Genomic DNA, 23819 nt, shown 5'->3' with positions numbered 1-23819 from the left:
GAAGTGGAGACCCATGGTCACTGCTCTGAAGCTGTCTAAGGATCTGAACAACATCAGTCTTGAAGAGCTTGTCAGTTCCCTCAGAAGCCATGAGATAGAACTAGAGGAAGATGAACCTCAGAAGAAGAACAAGTCTGTAGCATTAAAGTCCAGATCTGAAAGACGCAAATCTGACAGAACCAAAGCATTCCAGGCCGAAACAGAAGATGCTGATGACTCTGAACAGGAAGATTCTGATGATGAAGAAGAATTGTCCCTCCTAACCAGAAGAGTTAAACAACTCTGGAAAAAGAGGAACAATAACTTCAGGAGACCAAGACCCAGAGGGGATCGATCAGAATCAACGTCTAAAGGTAAAACTAACAAAGATGTTACTTGTTATGAATGTAAAGAAACAGGTCACTACAGGAACGAATGCCCCAAGCTGAAGAAAGACAGTTCCAGAAAAGAAAGCTTCAAGAAAAAACCCCTCAGAGCCAATAAGGGATTAATGGCCACCTGGGATGACAGTGAATCTGACTCATCAGGATCTGACTCTAATGAACAGGCCAATGTGGCATTCATGGCTACCACATCCAGAAACAGTTCAGATGAAGAATCTGAAGAGGTATTTTCTGAACTCTCTAGATTTGACTTAGAATCATGCTTGTCTGAAACTCTCAGCTCATATCAGAAACTAAAAAAAAAATTTAAAGCTGTGAAAGATTGCCTTGAAGATAAGTTTGAAGAGTGTGACAAACTTGAGATAACTATTTCTAAACTAAAAGATGAAAACAGAAGTTTGACTTTAGAAAGAAATGCTGCAAAGAAAAATTGTTCAAAACTGGAAGAAGCGTTATCTCAAGCTCCACAAACCTCAAACACGATAATTTATAAATATGAAAAGGCATTTCAAAAGTTTCTGAAAAATGGGATAGGAAGGAGTGTTATGGCATCCATGATTTATGGAGTCAGTCAGAACAATAAAAGAGGAATTGGGTATGATCCTAAGGAAGATAAAACTTCTACTAGTGACCAACTTAAATCTCCATTTTCATACCACTATACACACACACAAGAACAAAAATTTGAAAATGCTAGAAAATCCAAAGTGATAAGAAACTCTGGGAAAACTAATCAAAAAGGACCCAAGAGACTCTGGGTACCAAAAGATAAGATTGTTTATGTTGTAGATATCTTATGCAGCAAAGTTCAAACACCAGTCATGGTACCTGGACTCTGGATGCTCGCGACACATGACGGGAAGAAAGTCTATGTTCCAAAGCCTAGAACTTAAAGACGCTGGATTCGTAGGCTTCGGAGGAGATCAGAAAGGAAGGATCAGAGGCTCCGGAACTATTGGTAATGGTGCTCTTCCCTCTATATCTGATGTCCTTTACGTAGAAGGATTAATGCATAATTTGTTATCCATAAGTCAATTAAGTGATAACGGTTATGATGTGATCTTTAATCAAAAAACATGTAAAGCCATAAGTCAAAACAATGGTTTTGTCCTATTCACAGGCAAGAGGAAAAACAATATTTATAAAATTAATCTTTCTGATTTAAAAGAACAAAATGTGAAATGTCTGATATCTGTTAACGAAGAGCAATGGGTATGGCATAGACGCTTGGGCCACATTAGCATGAGGAAACTATCTCAGCTAAACAAACTCGAGTTAGTCAGAGGCCTACCTAAACTGAAGTTCTCTTCAGATGCTCTGTGTGAAGCATGTCAGAAAGGAAAATTTTCAAAAATATCTTTCAAAAAGAAAAAATTTGTTTCTACCTCTAAGCCTCTGGAACTTCTTCACATTGACTTATTTGGTCCTGTGAAAACAGCATCAGTCAATGGAAAGAAGTATGGACTAGTCATTGTTGATGATTTCAGTCGCTGGACATGGGTGAAATTCCTAAAACACAAGAGTGAGTCTCACTCTGTATTCACTAGTTTCTGCTCCAAAGTGCAAAAAGAATTTGACTCTAAAATTGTCAGAGTCAGAAGTGATCATGGTGGAGAATTCAAAAATAAATCCTTTGAGGAATTATTTGACTCTAATGGAATATCCCATGATTTCTCCTGCCCTAGAACTCCACAACAAAATGGAGTTGTAGAGAGGAAGAATAGGACACTCCAAGAGATGGCCAAAACTATGATCAACGAAACTAATGTGGCTAAGCACTTTTGGGCCGAAGCTGTAAATACAGCGTGTTACATTCAGAATAGAATCTCCATAAGACCTATTCTGGAAAAGACTCCCTATGAACTGTGTAAAGGAAGAAAACTAAACATTTCATATTTTCATCCATTTGGATGTTCTTGCTTTATTTTAAACACTAAAGAACATCTGAACAAATTTGATTCCAAAGCACAGAAAGGTATTATGTTAGGATACTCAGAACGCTCTAAAGGCTACAGAGTATACAACACAGAAACCAAAATTGTGGAAGAACCAATTCATGTCAGATTTGACGATAAGCTTGACCCTGAAAAGTCAAAGCTAGTTGAAAATTTTGCAGATTTAGAAATCACTCTTGCAGGATCTGACAAAGCTCCAGAAGCAACTACCACTCAGATTTCTGAGGAAATTAATCCTCCATTAATCCCAAAGAAAGCTAAAAGTCGCATCAACATATCTGAAGAATTGATTCTGGGCAACAAGGACGAACCTGTCAGAACCAGATCTACCTTCAGGACCTCTGAAGAGACTCCTCTGGGACTAGTGTCTCTGATCGAGCCTACGTCTTGTGATGAAGCACTTCAAGATAACGACTGGGTTTCAGCCATGCAAGAAGAGTTAGATCAATTCACAAAGAATGATGTCTGGGATCTTGTTCCCAAGCCCAGAGGCACTCACGTTATCGGAACCAGATGGGTATTCAAAAACAAGCTGAATGAGAAAGGAGAAGTCGTCAGAAACAAAGCTCGACTGGTAGCTCAAGGTTACAGTCAACAAGAAGGTATTGACTACAACGAAACCTTTGCTCCAGTCGCAAGGTTAGAATCTATTTGTCTTCTTGTATCTTTCTCTATAAACCATTCCATTAAATTATATCAAATGGATGTCAAAAGCGCATTCCTTAATGGTTATATATCAGAAGAAGTGTATGTCAATCAACCCCCAGGTTTTGAAAATCCAAATTTTCCAGAACATGTTTTTAAACTTAAAAAATCTTTATATGGACTTAAACAAGCTCCTAGAGCTTGGTATGAACGTTTAAGTAACTTTCTTCTGGAACACAATTTTATCAGAGGGAAAGTTGACTCCACACTTTTCTGTAAGAACCTTAATAATGATCTCATGATATGCCAGATATACGTTGATGATATTATTTTTGGTTCTGCTAACGCCTCTGTCTGTCAAGAATTCTCTAAGTTAATGCAGGCAGAATTTGAAATGAGCTTAATGCAAGAACTAAAGTTCTTTCTAGGAATTCAAATTAACCAAACTTCAGAAGTCACGTACGTTCATCAAAGCAAATACATAAAAGATGTTCTGAAGAAATTTGACATGGCTGAATGCAACTCTGCAAAGACTCCCATGCATCTAACATGCATTCTTGAAAAGGAAGAAGTCAGTAAAAAGGTTTGTCAGAAGCTCTATCGTGGTATGATAGGCTCCCTTCTCTGTCTGACTGCTACTCGACCTGATATTCTCTTTAGTGTCTGTCTATGTGCCAGATTCCAGTCAGATCCTAGAGAAACTCACTTAACAGCAGTTAAGAGAATTTTCAAATATCTGAAAGGAACTCCTAACCTGGGCCTGATGTATGAGAAAACATCAGAGTACAGACTTTCGGGTTACTGTGATGTAGATTACGCAGGAGATATATTGGAACGAAAAAGCACGTATGGAAATTGTCAGCTCCTAGGAAACAATCTGATATCCTGGGCCAGCAAAAGACAGTCAACTATCGCTCTATCAACTGCAGAAGCTGAATACATCTCAGCATCACTGTGCACAACTCAGATGCTCTGGATGAAGAATCAGTTAGAAGATCTGCAAATCTTTGAGAGTAACATTCCTATCTTTTGTGATAATACTGCTGCCATTTGTTTAAGTAAGAATCCCATTCTACACTCCAGAGCCAAGCACATCGAAATAAAACATCATTTTATCAGAGACTATGTTCAGAAAGGGATAGTAACATTGAAGTTCATTGATACAGATCATCAATGGGCAGATATCTTTACTAAGCCTTTAGCTGAAGATAAATTTCTTTTTATCTTAGAAAATATGAACATTCAAAATTGCCCTGAATAAATTGTGCCTCTAAAGATGTAAAATGAGACTCTGACATAAACAAATGAGCTTCTGCCTCTGACTCTGATACTTCTACCAAGTTAAGAAGATATCTGAGTTAGAAATCTCCAGGAACCATTCGTTTGGTATTCCTGAAGATCAGATAAAGCAAACACATGGAGTGAATTGCGTCTAACCTTGGAACTTCTAGACAGCTGTCCAGAAGAAATTCAAAGGACAGACGTTTGAGATCTCCTCGAGCAGTGTGCATACTGTTGGGATTAGACATTCATTAATGAGCCATAATCATTTCTCCCTCTAAACGTGCTAACTTGGTTTTTGTGCTAACTCTGTTTTGCATGTCGTTTTGCATGCGTTTCTTTTGGGTATTTAAACACTCCTCTCACACTTCACACACACTTCACTCTCACTCACTTGTTATAACCTAGTTCTCTCAGGAATTTCTGCAAACAGTTGATAGTCATCTCAGTTCTTCAACAATGGATTCTCAACAACAATCTATATTCAACTACTCTCAACAAATGAACTCCAGCAACGCAGCTCAAAGCACATCTACTCCAACCGTTACAGGCGTAACTACAACACCAGTTTACAAGGAGCCTCACATTCTTGACCGTGAGCCTCATATAAATCATGCAACTCCATTAGAGAAACTGGACGTTTTGTGTGAATCACTGGTGGATTTCAACAACATGAAGAGGAATGGAGTAGACCTAACTGAAGAACTTCATCAACAAGGTTGGGAAAACGACTTTCAACGCCTCTATGGCCCTGTTTACCCAAACCTTATTAAGGAATTCTGGAGGTTTGCTGATGCTGATGATCATTTCATCGTCTCCTACGTCTTGGGTGTCAAAATTGTGATCACTGAAAAGTCAATTGCTGCCCTGCTGAACATGGAAAAAGCTGGAGGAAGAAGAATCTACAACATAAATCCCAGAGCCAAATACATTGCTCATGAAATCAACCCAACAATCTTCAAACTCAACACAGAAGGAAATCCCTCAAAGAACAAGGAACTACATCAGAATCTCCGGGTGTGGCTCAAAATCATTCTGGGAACTATTCATCATCGCCCAACATCCAACTCATCAGATTACATCAATACAGATCAGAAGTGTATTCTGTATTGTATTCATAAAGGTCTGAAGCTTTGCCTCCCAGCACTCCTCTTCAAATACCTCAGAGATTCTGTACGGGAAACCAGAAATAACATGAAACCCAGAACCTACATTCCTCTGGGAAGACTCCTCTCAGACGTGCTGATAGAAAATGGTCTTGTGGACCATCTGATTAAACACAAACTCATGGAAGACTTGGCTATAGAAACTGGAAGGCCTCTGAACTCCAGGAATCTGAAGAGCATGGGGATTCTGGAGAAGATTCACGTTAAACCTACTCTGGATACTTCTTGGGAAGCCTTAAAAGATCAGAGGGATATGCCAAATGGTCTATGCAAGTTCTACAGGGATGAACCCAAAGAAACAATTCTCCACTATCTTCAACGTCTGAAGGATGAAGGAGTGGACATCTCAGACTTCAGATTGAGCGATCTGCCAGAGTCAGCTCCAGACTTCGTGAGGTTTAAAAGAGGTCCATCTGAGAAGGCATCAAAGGCGAAGAAAGCAAAGCTAGGGGAATCCTTTGAATCAAGTCCTCTAGCACCTCTGCAAGAGTCTTCTGGTAAGTCTGCCTCTACTGCTCCCTCTATACAGCAAGTTGCTTCTTCTACTCCTCTACCAACTCCCATCTACACCACATCTGAAACCCCTCCTTCAACAACCAGAACCTCTCAACCACTACCAAAATTCAACCTTGCCAATACCTCATTACCACTTTCTGAAGCTGAAGAAATGAATCAAACCACTTCCTCATCCTCAGCCCCAGAATCACCTCCTTATTTTGTCCTTTCTTCTGACACAGAACCCTCTGACCCTGCTTCTCCCACTCTAGTCCAACTTCAATCTCTCAATCGTAATTCACAACAACCATAACAACCTCCACCTGAACCTGAAGTAACTTCACCATCCACAGAATAACCAACCGTCACTCTCTCTGAAATTCAACCCTCTGACCTCAATACCTCTAACATTACCCCTCCACACACTTCCGCTGAACCTCAAACTCTCAACCTAAGCCCTCCAAACTCTCCACCTCAACCATCTGAACCAGAGCATTCCCTACCAACCCTAGAGGAAGCAATTATGCTATTTGCAGGAGCATCAGTTGAAAAGGTCAAGTCTCTAACCATCAACTCTGGTATCAGTGATGATCCTGACTCTATTAGGACACATTGGAACAGAGTCATTGGCTGGATGACATCTGAGGCCTTTAAACTGAAGCACATCTCTGAGCAAGTCAGAAACGACTTCATCAGAGACGCTGAGGCAAGACTACAGGAGCGCTTGGCCAGAGAAGCTGAGGAACAGGCCAGAAGGGAAGAAGAAGAAAGAGCCAGACAAGAAGAACTTCTAAGGATAAGGGAAGTTGAAGCCAAAGCACTAGCCGATGTTGCTGCTGCTGCTGAAGCTGAAGCACAAGCTGCTGCTGAAGCTGAAGCTAAAGCCACTGTTGAAGCACAAAATGCTCTGACTCAGGGGGAGTCCTCTACTTTTGTCCCTCTGGTTCTCAAGACGCTTGAAGAACTCCAGAAAGAGCAGAAGGAAGTCCGAGCCAGATTGGATCAACAGGATTCTGTCAACGCCAACATCCAGAACCTGCTGACTCAACTGCTTCAGAGAATGCCTCCTCCTCCCAACCCTTAGGCACTTAGGATTCTTTGCTTGTCGCTTTGCTTATCCTTGTTTCTGATGTTTCTTTTCTTGTCATTATCTCTGATGTTCTATTTCTCTTATCTATATATATATATATATATATATATATATATATATATATATATATATATATATATATATATTTTTTTTTTCCTGCTTATTATTTTGTTTAAGTCTTTTTGATTCTGACAAAAAGGGGGAGAAATCAAATAGCTCTGATGAAAAATTGCCTAATACCTTAAGCACTCTGCAAACATACTGTTCTCTAAAATAAATTCATCTAACACTGGACTTAAGAAATTGCAGAAGGTATCGAGAAACTTCATTGCTTGGAAGCTCTGGTAAGAACTTCTGAACTCCCTAGCCTATCTCAGGGGGAGCTCATTTCTATCTGATCTGATAAACTCTAAATTTTTTAATGTTTCATCTGTCATTTGAGTTTGTTTTCTCATCATCAAAAAGGGGGAGATTGTAAGAACAAAAATTATTCTACAATAGATTCCAGGATTTTGATGATAACAAAGGATGAAACCAAAAACAACACTCTAACGAAAAGTTTCTAAGTGTGCAGGATTCTGAACAAGAAGAAAGGAATCTGATTGCGTCATCAGATACAGAATCAAATCAGATACAAATTATCAGAAGATCAAAAGCATCTGAAGTAGAAACGCGCTTTAGAAGTTCTGACTCTGAGCAAAACAGCAGATCAGAATATCAGAAGCATCTGAAGAAGAAGTGCGCTCTAGAAGATCTGACTCTGAACAACGGTATATCAAAATTCCAGAAGCTCTCAACGTCATCTGAAGTCACCATCAGAACTCTAAGCGATCAAAATCATCAGAAGCTCTGAAGCCACATAGCAAGATCTCAGATTAACAAAGTTACGTAGACTCTGATAATGGATTTCCTAATTCAGAATGAGTAACGTCAACTTCAAATTTAAATGGAAATAAACTATAATTGGAAAGAAGTTATTCAGGGAGACAAACTTGTTCTGGCAAGAAACAAAGAAGTTATGGCATTAAACTCTCATCAAGACTAAATATCTGCCATTACTACAAACGGTCGCTTTTCACCGCTATATAAAGAACGGCGAACCTCTTTGAGAGATACACCTGAACACACTGAAATATTCTCTCTCTCTAAATCTTTCATGAGCTTTTGCTCAGAACGTGAAATATTCTATTTGCTCTTACTGCTGTAATACTTGCTTTATCCTAGAAGCACTCTAGATTACAAACTCTGTTTTTATCTAAGTTGTTTTATATTCCTCAAGTGACTCTGCGCAGTCTGTATACTTGAGAGGACTAAGAGACCTTTCTCTTAGACGTTGGTTGTAATAATCTTTCAAGATTAGTGGATTAAGTCCTTGTTGAAGGCGAAATCACCTTGGCCGGGTGGACTGGAGTAGCTGTGTGTTATAAGCGAACCAGTATAAAATCCTGTGAGATTTTATTTTGCAAAAGCGCTTATTTTCCAAAACAATTCAAACCCCCCTTTCTTGTTTTTCTCACCTTCAATCTCTTGGTATAATCGGGTTTATGATGGCATTCAGATTATTGATTCTTGTGGTGAGTTCTCCAATGTACCTCTTCTTGGTACATGTGGTGGAATTAACTATAACCCTGTTTTGGCTCACCGTCAGCTTGGGTTCCCCTTAAAGGATAAACCCAATAGCATTTTGTTGGAAGGCTTATTCTTTCAAGAGGGTAAAGATCCCCAAAACTTGAAGGATAAGATGGTCCGCGCCTGGTGCAAGGTTCATAGGAAAGGGAGGAATGAGCTTGGTCCAAAATATTGCATTGCTTTGGAACCTTACACCGCTTGGGTAAGGAAGAGAGCTCTTGAGTATCACATGCCGTACGAATATCCAAGACCTACCCCTGTGGTTATGGTTGGGTCTTCAACCCTCCCTAACCAAGGAGTGGAGGAGTTGAGAGATGAAGACCAGTCTCGTACATGGGTTCGTGAGCGTGAGGAACTTCTTCAACAACTCAAAGATAAGGATGCAGTGATAGGATTTCTAGAGCATCAGGATATTGATGAGCCTGATGATGTGGTTACTTATCTTATTCCTCACTCATCTAGGTTTTGGACGAGGAAGTATGATATGCTCGCCAAGGAGAAGTCTGATATGGAAGAAGCTTATGAGAGAGAGGTGAAGAGGCTTCGTGCAACGTATCTTCCGATCTCGAAGGCTTTAAACAATTGTTTCTAGGGCTCTATAGGATGTTTATTCTCCTTTCCCCTTGTATTGTATTTGGTTACCAAAATTGTACTGCTTATTTGGTGTAAAAAGTTTCCAAATATTATTACTATGAGTATTCCATATTGAAATTCTGGTATAGTCAGAGTTCAGATGTTGTACACGAAGTCATGACATCTGAACCAACATTGTTACTTATACAGCAAGACAGTTAGAAATATTAAAACCCAGTACTCATATGCACACAGTCCCAGATGTCACGACATCTGCTACTCTACCACCATGGACAAACGAACATCCAATTTTGTCCATCTAGAACAAAGACACAGTAGAGATTAAACATGGCACTTGTGTTTATTAATCTTGCCCAGTTATCAGCATGATGTCTCAACATTGATTTGAACATCACCTGTTCCAACATTATAGAAGGATGAACTGTAACAGACCAACCAGTCTATAAGTAATAGCAGTCAATAATGAATGTCATAACATTCTGTTTTGCAATCAGACTGCAGGCTATGTGTCAAGTCTGTTATTCTCTTCATAAATAGACTAGAAACAGACTGAGTTATAACAGATAAAATATAGTGTGCAGAAGGTAAAAACACCAGTAATTGTTAACCCAGTTCGGTACAACATTACCTACTCTGGGGGTATACCAAGCCAGGAAGAAGATCCACTATTAGCAGTATTAATTCAGAGTTAAACTCCCTCGTTTACAACTCCTCACTTAATCCCTACCCAATGCAATCTATACCTAGACACTCCTAGATATAAACCTCCAATTTCCATTCCTATCACTATAATTACCATGTAATGCTTAGACAACTTGAACATGCTTCACAGCTTCGCAAGAACATAACCACTCTTGCCTACAGGCTTTGTGTTACAAATAATCTCATGCTTTCAAGCACTGAGAAACACCTGGTAACCTTCCCACAGATTGGGAGGTTTACCTCTCACACACACCCCTAATTTTTACATTGTTTGAGGCTTACAAAACCTAGGTTACAAACTGCTATTTATAACCTAACTACCCAACTGGATTTGGGCCTTCAAAAATCGCAGCAAATCTTTCCTTTGCTGTTACAGAGCTGGCAGAATTCTTATGCTATAATCAAGGTCTTCAATCTTTTATTTCCTAAAAGATCTCCATATTTGGAAACTGTATTTTTACCAAATATATTCACCAAATCTTCTGATTGAATCTTCAAGATCTTCACATAGGAGTTAGGATATTCACCATATCTCCTAATTGATCACAAACCAAACCATAATTAATTGATTCAGTTTTATACACATGTGAGATGTCACAGTCCCGATGTCGTGACATCTTACATGACATGTTGGTCCAGATGTTGAACTTCTTCAACCCAACATATTAAAACAACAGACCCAACACATTAAAACAACAGAGGTGATAGACTTTATTTGTTTTACAAAATTAATGCCAATCTTAAGGTACTAACAATCTCCCCCTTTGGCAAATTTTAGCTAAAACAAATAACCCAATATGGGTCTGCACTCCCTCTTTGTCTTTGACAACCCCAATGCCACCACCACTGTTGGTGTACATGAGGAAGAAGCTGTACAAGACACAGCTGCATCACAACCCTTCCCCTCAACAGGAGGGCTTCGTGAAGAATATGTAATGCTGAGTACATAGATAATGTAACTCATATCACAAGACACAACTGTCTTCTTAACTCAGATCACAAGACACAACTGATATACCCAGTTAGTGACTTTTGTGTGTGAACCCATTTTCTCCTTGCTACCAGATATTGCTTGCTTTTGGTGCATCCTCAGGACAATGTTTCTCTCCCCCTTTTTAGCTAAACATTTATAAAAGACACCCTCACAAAACCAGATCCAGGAGCAGTATGACCAGATCTTAACAAACCCCATGGTTTAGAGGGAATGAAATGTCGCTCTTGTGAGAAGAAGAGTGCTGAAACATCCTTTAAATAGGCTATACCATGCTTAGGAATTAACGGTAGGAGTAAATGCTTGGTCAAGATCCATAAATATTTGCTGAGAATCAGTCAGAGAATCACCACCAATATCCCAGACAATCTTTGAATACCTTTTACAGCTCTTGACTGTTTCCAGAAACAGCAGTTCCAAGACTATTCCATAAATGCTGTCAGACACGTTACAAGCTATGTCTTAACATTTGATACTACTTTTGTCTGTGTTCTTCATATATCCTCCCTATCACCTTTTTCTAAAGCCACTTTCTCACCTCCAATGGTAGCTTGACATTTGGCATCACACATCCACATTTCCTTATATAACATCCAACAGGTACATAGGATATCTTATGTTAAGGCATCACATATGACATCTTGTGAACCCTCTGTCCTTTATTTTCACAAGGCAAACTATCAGCAGTTTAAACCACATAACTGTAGTTTAATCAGCAGCAGAAGCAAAAACAATTACTAGCTATGGCTACTAGTAATACACATATGCACAAGGGTACTTCTCCTCCCCCTAAATTTGTGCAACAATCAACAGAATTACTAGTTATGGATGCAACTAGTAAGACACACAAATGCACAACGCACCAGGGTACTTCTTCTCCCCCTAAATATGTGCATTCACCAAAAAACAGCTACTGAACTCCAGTACCTGTACCAGCCAGAATGTCATACTGACATCTGCTACAACATCAACACCTGTGCACCACATCCATATTTCCTTATGACTGAAGTTTCAGAAGGAAATAACAATATTGTCTAAGGCAATGTCATGACATCTGGTCAGACATTCTTCTGCTCACTCAGCCTTGACACACACCACAATATCCCATTAACTAACAAGGTTCCATACCTTGTTATCTGAGAACACATAGACCACAAGCTTGATGATTACTTGCAGTGCAAAGACTGAACCCCCCCTGTCATGAACAACCAACTCTCCTCTTGAAACATAAAGATCACACATGAACATATCCAACACCCCAAGGTTGGACCTTCACTAACTTCCTGATTCAAAGAGAACCCATACCACTTGATGAATGGAAAACATAAGACGCATCTTCATGTCTTCAAGAGCACACCCTCTGTTCAACCCTCTTGGCTGAACACATCCATATTCTGTGTCAATCTCTCTTCTAACCAGAACAGAAAACTACTTCACACCATGCTCTAACTTGAGTTAGGACATCCTTCACAACATAACACCATCTGATAATCTTCAGCTATCACTGAGTCATTTGCTTGATCCACAAGAAACCAGACACAAATTGGGACATATACATTCTCATCCCATTACAAGAGATAGTCTTCCATATATAGCTCAACACACCTTCCACAAGCTCCAAGAGATGAATAGACAACACCTCCTTTTGTCTTCAACTTACTACTTTTCTGCTCAAAGTAAGTTGTCTCAGACTATCCTCATGAATAATCAGTTGCCATATGTAGATTATCTTGATTCTTCGAACTCACTTCTGAGATAGACCAAATGCCATTGGTTGATTACCTCCTTCATGAATCCTCATATGAAAAAGTCAAATGCCATTCTTTGACCTCTCCACGTATATCAAACTTCTCCCAAAGATATTCTGACCTTCCAAGCGAGACTTGAACTTCAAGCTGTTTGAAGTATCCAATCTACACCCTTGTAGACCCTTCTATCTCAAGTTGATGTGCCACTTCACCAACTAAGATTCTGATGTTGAACCAAATGTCATAACCTTGTGTTTTGACATCTAGCTGTTGAATTCAGCTCCTTCTTCTGCCACTTGAAAGAACAACCTGGTAACCTTCTCAGAACAAGAGTTCAATGTTCTCATAGACTTGATTGTGGAACCATGTTTGAGTAAACATCCTCCATCCTACAGGTTTGCAGTTAAGTCATCCAAGCTCACACCTTGACGAATCCCTGCTTCTTCTCCAAAGACATCAGACACTCTGATGCATGAGTCTTCAGAAGGACCAGTTAGAAACTATCCCTTCAGCTATACCAAGGAATCCACTTCCTATAGCAAAGTTGTTTCCATGATGTCAAGACTGCTGCCACTTGTTCTTGACTCCATAGTGTGAATTAGCTAATGCACTTCCTTACCTAGATCAGAAGTAAACTGATCCAAGTAACCACCATCAGGACTATGATGTTTTCTTCTTCTTGTACATACCAGGGCTGAGCATGTTTCTTGCCAGGAAACCTTTTCAGTGATCAAATGCTTTTGCTGCCCCCAAAGTGATAGATCATAAACCAATGTACTATCCTTCCTGTGATTTTGCACAGGATCTTGAAGATGAGATATTCCAACATCTTTTAAAACATAATTTATCTTGAGCTCCAAGGATAATCAATTAAATACTTGTACTTGGCACAAGTAGACATTGATCTTAAATCCTTTCCCAATATTCCTTTCAGATATTTCCACCATAAGAATACTTTGAAAATACTCTTCTAGTGTCAACATCTTCTGCTTGCAAGCACCTCAACAGATTTGAAAGTCTTCCCAGATTAAATTCACCCTTAGGAATGAGAGAGATGAATTCTTCCTTGCAAATGTGTCACACAACCACCAAAACCCATGTGACACAGGTTAACAGCCAACCAGACCCTAGGCTGACCGAACGTGAGGAGGTTAACCAAAACTCCTCCTCAAATTAACAATCATGGAAACTTCACACCAATATCCATGCATTGTAAAGACATGTCTCGACATGACATACACCATCCCTACCAGTGGCAACTAACTCTATGAGTTATACCTATACATACTCCAATCACACCAATCAGACTCCAGCTGACCATCAGTACTAGTGAAAGAAAACAACACCAGTCAATAGTAGATATGCATTGCCAGAGCATACTACCTCAACCAACCTCTGAATCTTCATATTCTCACTCCTTGAAAGAACTGCCACTTCTGAGCGTGGTGTTTGAATAACAAGATTCATGGTCCCAATCCTCTTAAATGAAATAGCAATCAGGTTACCCCATTATTGACTTCTAACAACCAGGGGACTTGTCTTTCCACACAACATAGTACTTTAGGGAACAACTATCCAACCCTGATCAATCTACAGGAATAAGCCAATCAGCTCCACTTCTAGAGATCAGACTTCTAAAAGTGACCTTGTTGAGCACACACACAGTTGACCCTACCCTTGTCAACTTAGTAAACACAGATGTCTCCTCTTCCAGATCAGGAGTAGGTTCCAAACAAAAGTATCCCTTTGTTTGACACCTAAACACATCTGCTCTTCAACCAGTAGCTGCATACTTGTTGAAGAACATGTTCTAACATTACATAGAACATTAGTTCCACCTCCTTGGAACAAACCCTCCTTGAAAATCTTCAAGGTCTTCATATACACTACCCAAGAGAGTAAAAGAATCAGTGATCAGGTGATTCTTACCATCCTGAAGTGAGAACGTCATGATGAGTGGACTTAAGGAGACTCAAGTATCTTTGACATCTTCAGTAGATTATGATGAAATCTTGAATACATCAGCCTTTCATCCACATGAGGGGAACCTTCATCAGAGTTTGAGTTTAGCCAGGTATTATGCAGCGGAAATCATAATACAACTCAACCTATGACCACGCACTTCACCAGATCAACCTCCAAGAACATACCAAGTTTGAATATTTTTCAATACTAGCACAGTTGTTCCACACAAAGGCCAATTGCCAACCTCCAGAGACAGTCACACACAGTTCCTGTCTTGAATAGTCCATCCACCTACTTCAAGGGACCATTCAGGGAAATCACAGAACCTTCCACAGGTTCCAATCATCAGTACTGGCATAACTCCTTGCAAGATACCAGAAAGTATCACCCATGGATCTCATCCAGAGACAGAACAGGATGCCTGCTCTGATACCAATTGAAATTCTGGTATAGTCAGAGTTCAGATGTTCTACACGAAGTCATGACATCTGATCCAACATTGTTACTTATACAGCAAGACAGTTAGAAAAATTAAAACCCAGTACTCATATACACACAGTCCCAGATGTCACGGCATCTGCTACTCTACCACCATGGACAGACGAACATTCAGTTTTGTCCATCTAGAACAAAGACACGGTAGAGATTAAACATGGCACTTGTGTTTATTAATCCTGCCCAGTTATCAGCATGATGTCTCAACATTGGTTTGAACATCACCTGTCCCAACATTACAGAAGGATGAACTGTAACATACCAACCAGTCTATCAGTAACAACAATCAATAATGAATGTCATAACATTCTGTTTTGCAATCAGACTGCAGGCTATGTGTCAAGTCTGTTATTCTCTTCATAAACAGACTAGAAACAGACTGAGTTATAACAAACAAAATATAGTGTGCAGAAGGTAAAAACACCAGTAATTGTTAACCCAGTTCGGTACAACATTACCTACTCTGGGGGCATACCAAGCCAGGAAGAAGATCCACTATTAGCAGTATTAATTTAGAGTTAAACTCCCCCATTTACAACTCCTCACTTAATCCCTACCCAATGCAATCTATACCTAGGCACTCCTAGATAGAAACCTTCAGTTTCCATTCCTATCACTACAATTACCATGTAATGCTTAGACAACTTGAACATGCTTCACAGCTTCGTTCAAGAACATAACCACTCTTGCCTACAGGCTTTGTGTTACAAATAATCTCATGCTTTCAAGCACTGAGAAACAACTGGTAACCTTCCCACAAGTTGGGAGGTTTACCTCTCACACAAACCCCTAATTTTTACATTGTTTGAGGCTTACAAAACCTAGGTTACAAACTGCTATTTATAACCTAACTACCCAACTGGATTTGGGCCTTCAGAAATCACAACAAATCTTTCCTTTGTTGTTACAGAGCTGGCAGAATTCTTCTGCTACAATCAAGGTCTTCAATCTTTTATTTCCTAAAAGATCTCCATATTTGGAAACTGTATATTTACCAAATATATTCACCAAATCTTCTGATTGAATCTTCAAGATCTTCACATAGGAGTTAGGATATTCACCAGATCTCCTAATTGATCACAAACCAAACCAGAATTAATTGATTCAGTTTTATACACATGTGAGATGTCACAGTCCCGATGTCGTGACATCTTACATGACATGTTGGTCCAGATGTTGAACTTCTTCAACCCAACATATTAAAACAACAGACCCAACACATTAAAACAACAGAGGTGATAGATTTTACTTGTTTTACAAAATTAATGCCAATCTTAAGGTACTAACACATATACTTTCAAATATTTGCAAATAGATCTCTAAAAATTTCCTCCGATTAAAAACAAATCATATGCACAAACATTGCATGCATCATGTACATAAGCAGGTTTTGTTCCAACCTCTTGGTCAGTGGTCTAACTCTTTGCTCTTCATTTATTTTGAAGACAAGCTGACGCACCGGTATAATACTAGAGCCAACCATCCGAAGATAATGGAGCACCTAGAGCAAGAATATAGGGACTTGAAGGAAGAGATTGCTAGGCTGACCGCCATGATGGAGTTTGTTCTTGCCGCATAGAGCCAAGTCTCACTAACTCCTGCAACTCCTCCCGTGAGGACGGTCATTTATGAGATAACGACTTCAATTGTGCCTGTTGCAACAGCCCACTTCGCTCCGTCTATGCCAGTCGAATTCCCTTGGGGAATGCCTCCCAATTTCATACTAGAGGGTTTTGCTCCTACTCTCGCTTCTTTGCCGGTATCTAGCCCTGTCCTGTCTGTGCCACCTCCCGTTGTGCACACCCTTCCCCGCGTTGAAGATACCATCTATCATTCTGAGCCATCTGAGGGCCCGGACGTATATCAAGAAGATGGACGAAATGAAAGATCAATTCCTTGAGTTGCGCAAGGAACTGAAGACTTTGAGGGGGAATGACCTCTTTGGGAAAAATGCTGCTGAGTTGTGCCTGGTGCCCAACGTGAAGATCCCTATTAAATTCAAAGTGCCTGACTTTGAGAAATATAAGGGAAATACATGCCCGCTCAGCCATCTTGTAATGTATGCTCGCAAGATGTCAACACAAACTGACAATGACCAAATGCTGATCCACTACTTTCAGGATAGCCTGACAGGTGCTGCGCTCCGGTGGTATATGGGGAAGGAGAGTGCAAGCATCCGCACTTTCAACGATCTAGGCGAGGCCTTCGTTAAACAGTATAAATATAATATGAATATGGCTCCAGACAAGGACCAATTGAGGGCGATGTCGCCGAAGGACAATGAGACCTTCAAGGAGTACGCCCAGAGAACTAGCAGCTCAGATAGTGCCACCCCTGGAAGAGAAGGATATGACAAAGATCTTCTTGAAGACTTTGAGCTCTTTCTACTAAAAGAGAATGATTGCCAGTGCTCCCTCAGACTTCACCGAAATGATGAATATAGGGATGAGATTAAAAGAAGGGGTCCGTGAAGGGAATTTATCTAGAGAAGATGGTTCCTCAGCAAAGAAGTATGGAGGCTTTGCTAGGAAGAAAGAGGGAGAGACTCATGCTCTGTCCTCTCATGTCAAAAGAAGGCCCTCTGTAAGGAGGAAGGATGTGCGTCCAACCATCAACCAAAACCAGGTGGCTCATATAGCACCTGCTTTCAGAGAAGTTCAACATCAACAACAACAACAACAACATCGTCAACAACAGCAGGCTGACCAGCCTCGCAACAATAATAACACCAGCACCAGCAACTACGAGAGGAAGAGGGTAACTTTTGACCCGATTTCGATGACATATGCTGAACTTTATCCTTCCTTGATCGATAGGAAGCTGATAACTCAACGAGATCCTCCGGTTGTACCAACCAACCCCAGTGGTGGTATAAGCCCGAGCTTCATTGCGTGTATCATTCTGGTGCTCCTGCACAGGATGTGGAGAACTGTTACCCATTGAAGTCCAAGGTGCAAGACCTTGTGAGAAGTGGGATATTGTTTTTTGAGGACGTAGGTCCAAACGTGAAGAAGAACCCATTGCCCGAGCATGGGAAGACAGTTGTTAATATGGTCCAGGGATGCCCTAGAAAATACAAAGTCCTATATGTGAATGATATAAGGCAGTCTTTGGTCGAGATGCACAAGTTGTTGTGTGAACATAGCCACTACGAGCTTGACCATGATAGGTGCCAGGTGTGCACTATCAATGAAAGAGGATGTCGTCAAGTGAGAAAGGACATCCAAGAGATGATAGATCAAGGGATAATTGAGATACTTCAGAATCGTAATGAGGATGACGTTGATGTAATTACTCCTGTGTTTAGAATTCCTGAGCTTGTCGTCATCAAGTATGATGGCAGCAAGAAGAAGGTATCAGTGTGAAAACATGACTTCTCAAATGTTTTGATGACGACAAACTTTGCTACAAAGCTAAAGACTGATTAACAAAAAGATTGATCAAGATTCAAGCTTGTGAATGAAGTTTCCAACCAATGATCAAGTCTTGATGAATCGCATGAAGAATCGTCTTTCAAATGGATAAGGTAACACTTGAACTCTAGATAGTTATACAAGTGTTCATAACATGTTGCATTCATGCCATAATCATTGAAAATATTTTTATGCATCAAACAAATCACCACACTTCACTATTTTAATTATTTTTCAAAGTCGTGACAGAGTAACCGATTATCAACTTTAGAGTAACCGATTACTCTGTGTTCATTTCAAATATTTTTTGAACGTTGGAACCAAGTAATCGATTATCCTCCTTGGGGTAACCGATTACTCTGAGTAAATTTCAAATATTTTTAAACGTTGAATGCGAGTAACAGGTTACTCAATTTAAGGTAACCGATTACCACTGGTCCAGAGGCAAAAATATATGCATCTCTTGATGGAAACTTGTCTATTTTCTTTACCATGAACCATGGCAACCTTTGGATTATTGCACTCATTTGAGGAGGTGTTTAGACATTATATAAACATCATTTTTCAGATTTCAAAATTACCTCCTTGCAAAATTCAAATCATTTACACACATTCTCTCAAACTTTCTAAGTGTTCATCCAAACTTTCTTAAAAGTGAAACCTTGCATAAACTTTCATTTTCAGCATCATAGTTTCATTTCATGCAAAAAACACTTGTATAATTATTGTGAGATTTGAGTGTTACAAAGGAGAAGATCAATTGATTAATTGATATACTTCAAATTCCAACTACTTTCATCTTCTATAAACATTCAGAATTATATTAGTTAATTGCAACTTATTTTTAGGATTGTTAAGAATAAGTTTGTAAGGTTTATCCTTGTTATCCAATGTGTGGATACAAGAGGTCCATTTGTGAGAAATTGAGTCTCGATTGGACTTTAAACATTGTAAATCCAAGAGGATTGTTCTTGGTGTGTTAGAATTAGATAGAAAGACCTTAAGGTGTCTTGTCTAGGAATCTAACATTTTAGTGAAATTCTCTTTCGTGTTGAAAGGGGAGTGGAGTACTCTCAATCTGTAAGGGGAACCACTATACATCGTTGTGTTCTTTACTTTCTCCACTTTACTACTTTTCATCACATAAGCAACTTAGAAAGTAAAAGTCATAAACCGTCAAAAATCCGGAAAATACTCTAAGTGCCTCATTCACCCCCCCCCCCCTCCCCCCTCTAAGGCACTCCTTAAACTTACAATTGACATCAGAGCAGGTTATGGGTAACCTGTTCCTAAAAGATCCGCATGGCTTCCGCAAGCACGAATCCGGTTTTTAAAGACGGTGGAAGTAGTAACAAACCACCACTATTCTCTGGAGAATATTTTGATTTTTGGAAGATCCGTATGAAGACACATCTAGAAGCCCCAGGAGAAGGCATATGGGAAGCTGTTGAAAATGGTCCACATAATCCTACGAGTGTGGTCAATGGCGTTGGTACTCCAAAGATAAAGAGTTCATACGATGAAGATGATAAGAAAAAAATCTTAAATGAAAAGAAAGCAATAAACATTCTTCAAAGTGCTTTAAGCATGGATGAGTTCTTCCGCATATCTCAATGCAAGTCGGCGAAAGAAATATGGGACACCTTAGTAGAGACACATGAAGGCACCACCGAAGTAAAGAGATCAAGCTTGAATACATTAAGTCAAGAATATGAGATGTTTAGAATGCTGCCCGGAGAATCCATCGTGGCGCTACAAAAGAGATTTGTTCACTTGACAAACGACTTGATTGCTCTCAGAAAAACATTTACAAATGACGATCTCAATCTTAAAGTACTAAGATCATTGACTCGAGAATGGCAACCGAAGGTGACGGCTATCTCCGAAAAGAAAAGTCTTTCAACAATGACGTCCACATCACTCTTTGGCAAACTTCAAGAACATGAGTTAGAACTTGGTAGGCTTGAGAAACATGAAAGCCAAGAAAATAAATCTAAAGGGATTGCCTTGAAGGTAGACTCAAAAGAAGATAAAGATGATGACGCATTGGAAGAAGATGAGAATTTCATGCTCCTTGTTAAAAGGCTCGGTAAGTTCTTTAATAAAAATGATAAATCCTTTAACGCTAAAAAGAATAGACATTTCAGGAAAAAGGAGGCCACCACATCTACGCAAGATGTAACATGCTACGAATGTGGAAAGCAAGGCCATATAAAGCCGGAATGTCCTAAACTTTCAAAGAAAGGAGGATTCAAGAGCAAGAAAGATTTCAAGAACAAAAAGGCATATCTTGCATGGGAGGACAATGAAATTAGTTCTTCATCCGGATCGGATAGCGAGGAATATGCAAACTTGGCGCTAATGGCTTCACATCATTCCGATGATGAAGAAGAGGTTAGTAATAATTTTTCTCTTTTTGATGATGATGCACAAGATGCAATTAATGAATTGTTAAAGGAATGCAAAATTCTTTATAAAACTATATCATCTCAAAAGAAACAAATTTCTTCCTTAGAAGAAAAGATTGAAAGTTTTGAAAATGAGAAACAAAAGATGATTAGTGAAAAGAAGAATTTTGTATGTCTAGAGTGTGAGTCCTCTCGTTCCAAATTATCCAACTTAAAAGAGTCCTTGAAAGGTACGAAAAAGGACAAATTGGTTTGGAAGGGGTTCTTAGCCAACAAAGGTACTCAAACGACAAAAGTGGACTTGGTTACTCCAAATTTTCTAAACCAAGTACAAGTAAAACTATCTTTGTAAGGCCTAAGGATCAACCTCCAAAAGAAAGAGTCAACACACCAAAAGTTGTGCATCAACATCCTAAAAAGAAAAAGTTTACCAAGAAAAAGTATTTTGTTCCTAGATATAAAAGCAATTTTGAACCAACCTGTTTTTATTGTGGTATTATTGGCCATACACCTAATGCTTGCTATATTAGAAATTTTAGTGTAGCAAAAGGGCATTATGTATGGGTTGAAAAAGGTACTAATTATAAAGGACCCAGAGCAATTTGGGTACCTAACAAAACTTAACTTTGTTTTGTAGGTATGCTTGAAGGCCACAACAAATCTTTGGTATTTGGATATTGGGTGCTCCAAGCATATGAACGGTGATGTGCACAAATTTTCAGATCTAAAGCTTAAGGCCAAGGGTTATGTTACTTATGGAGACAACAACAAAGGAAGAATTCTTGGCATAGGCAAAGTAGGTGCACCAAATTTCATATCCATCGAAGATGTGCTATATGTCGAAGGATTAAAGCACAATCTCTTAAGCATAAGCCAACTTTGTGACAAAGGATTCAAAATAAGATTCACAAAAGATGAATGTTTAATTGAAGACGAAGTCACACAAGAGGTAATGCTTATAGGTAAGCGAATTAATAATATTTTCATGATTTCCCTTGACGATGTTTCTTTAAAGGTTAAGTGTCTTGTGGCAAATAACAACGACTCATGGTTATGGCATAAGAGATTTGCTCACATTCACATGGAGCACTTGAATAAGTTAGTAAAACATGACCTTGTCATTGGATTGCCAAAGATAAAATTCATCAAAGATAGGCTTTGCGATGCATGTCAAAAGGGGAAGCAAACCAAGTCAACTTTCACATCAAAAAATGTGGTGTCCACTTCTAGGACATTACAATTGTTACACATGGACTTATTTGGTCCATCAAGAACAAGAAGCTTCGGAGGTAACTTATATGCTTTAGTTATTGTTGATGATTATTCTAGATATATTTGGACTTTCTTTTTAGTGCAGAAAAGTGATGCATTCAAAGCGTTCAAGAAGTATGCAAAGCAGATCCAAAATGAGAAATCATTAACAATTGCCTCCATAAGAAGCGATCATGGTGGAGAATTCCAGAATACCTCTTTTGAATATTTTTATGAAGATCAAGGAATATTTCGCAACTTCTCGGCTCCAAGGACTCCACAGCAAAATGGAGTAGTTGAAAGAAAGAATAGGTCATTGGTGGAACTTGCAAGAACAATGCCTAGCGACTCAAATCTTCCTAAGTATTTTTGGGCGGATGTGGTTTGCACGACATGTTTTGTAAGTAATAGAGTTAACATAAGACCCATCCTAAAGAAGACTCCATATGAACTCTTCAAAGGAAGGAAACCCAACATTTCTTTCTTTCACATCTTTGGATGCAAGTGCTTTGTCCTAAACAATGATAAAGACAACCTTGGAAAGTTCGACGAAAAATCGGATGAAGGTATTTTTCTTGGTTATTCTCTTACAAGTAAGGCATATAGAATTTATAATAAAAGAATTTTAAATATAGAAGAATCCATGCATGTTAAGTTTGACAAGTTTAACCCCTCGAAAGAGGAAATTGTTGGTTGTGATGATGATGATGATGATGATTTTGTAGAAACTCCTAAAGAAGATACTTCAAACAAGAATCAAGAAGCACCGATTCAACAAGAGTCAAATGAAAATGATCTACCTAAGGAATGGAGGACTCATAAAGATCATCCCATTGACAAAGTAATTAGTGACATTAGTCAAGGTGTTGCTACAAGATTGAATCTCAAGGATGCATGCTTAAACATGGCGTTCGTTTCGCAAATAGAACCCTCTAAAATTGATGAATCTCTAGAAGATTATCAATGGATTGTTGCTATGCAAGAAGAATTAAACCAATTCGAGAGAAATCAAGTTTGGGAACTTGTTCCTAGACCAAGTGATAAGCACATCATTGGAACAAGATGGGTGTTTAAGAACAAACTTGATGAGAATGGAATAATTGTTCAAAACAAAGCAAGATTGGTCGCTCAAGGGTATAATCAAGAAGAAGGAATCAACTTTGAAGAAACTTTCGCCCCGGTTGCAAGGTTAGAAGCTATTCGTTTATTACTTGCTTACGCATGTTCAATGAATTTTCAGCTTTTTCAAATGGACGTCAAAAGCGCCTTCTTAAACGGCTACATCAACGAAGAAGTCTATGTCAAACAACCCCCGGGTTTTGAAGACTTCAAGCATCCTTCACATGTATACAAATTAAAGAAAGCGCTATATGGATTAAAACAAGCACCAAGATCATGGTATGATCGTCTAAGTAATTTTCTATGTGAAAAAGGTTTTGAAAAAGGCAAAGTAGACAAGACTTTATTTATCAAGAAGATAAAAGGGAACACCTTACTTGTTCAAGTCTACGTAGACGACATAATATTTGGTTCAACCAACAAAGAACTATGTGAAGAATTTGTGTTGATAATGCAAGGTGAATTTGAAATGTCTATGATGGGAAAGAT

Source organism: Lathyrus oleraceus, chromosome 1, assembly GCF_024323335.1.
Source record: "Lathyrus oleraceus cultivar Zhongwan6 chromosome 1, CAAS_Psat_ZW6_1.0, whole genome shotgun sequence".
In the NCBI taxonomy this organism is placed as follows: Eukaryota; Viridiplantae; Streptophyta; class Magnoliopsida; order Fabales; family Fabaceae; genus Lathyrus; species Lathyrus oleraceus.
This window is presented reverse-complemented; position numbering follows the sequence as displayed.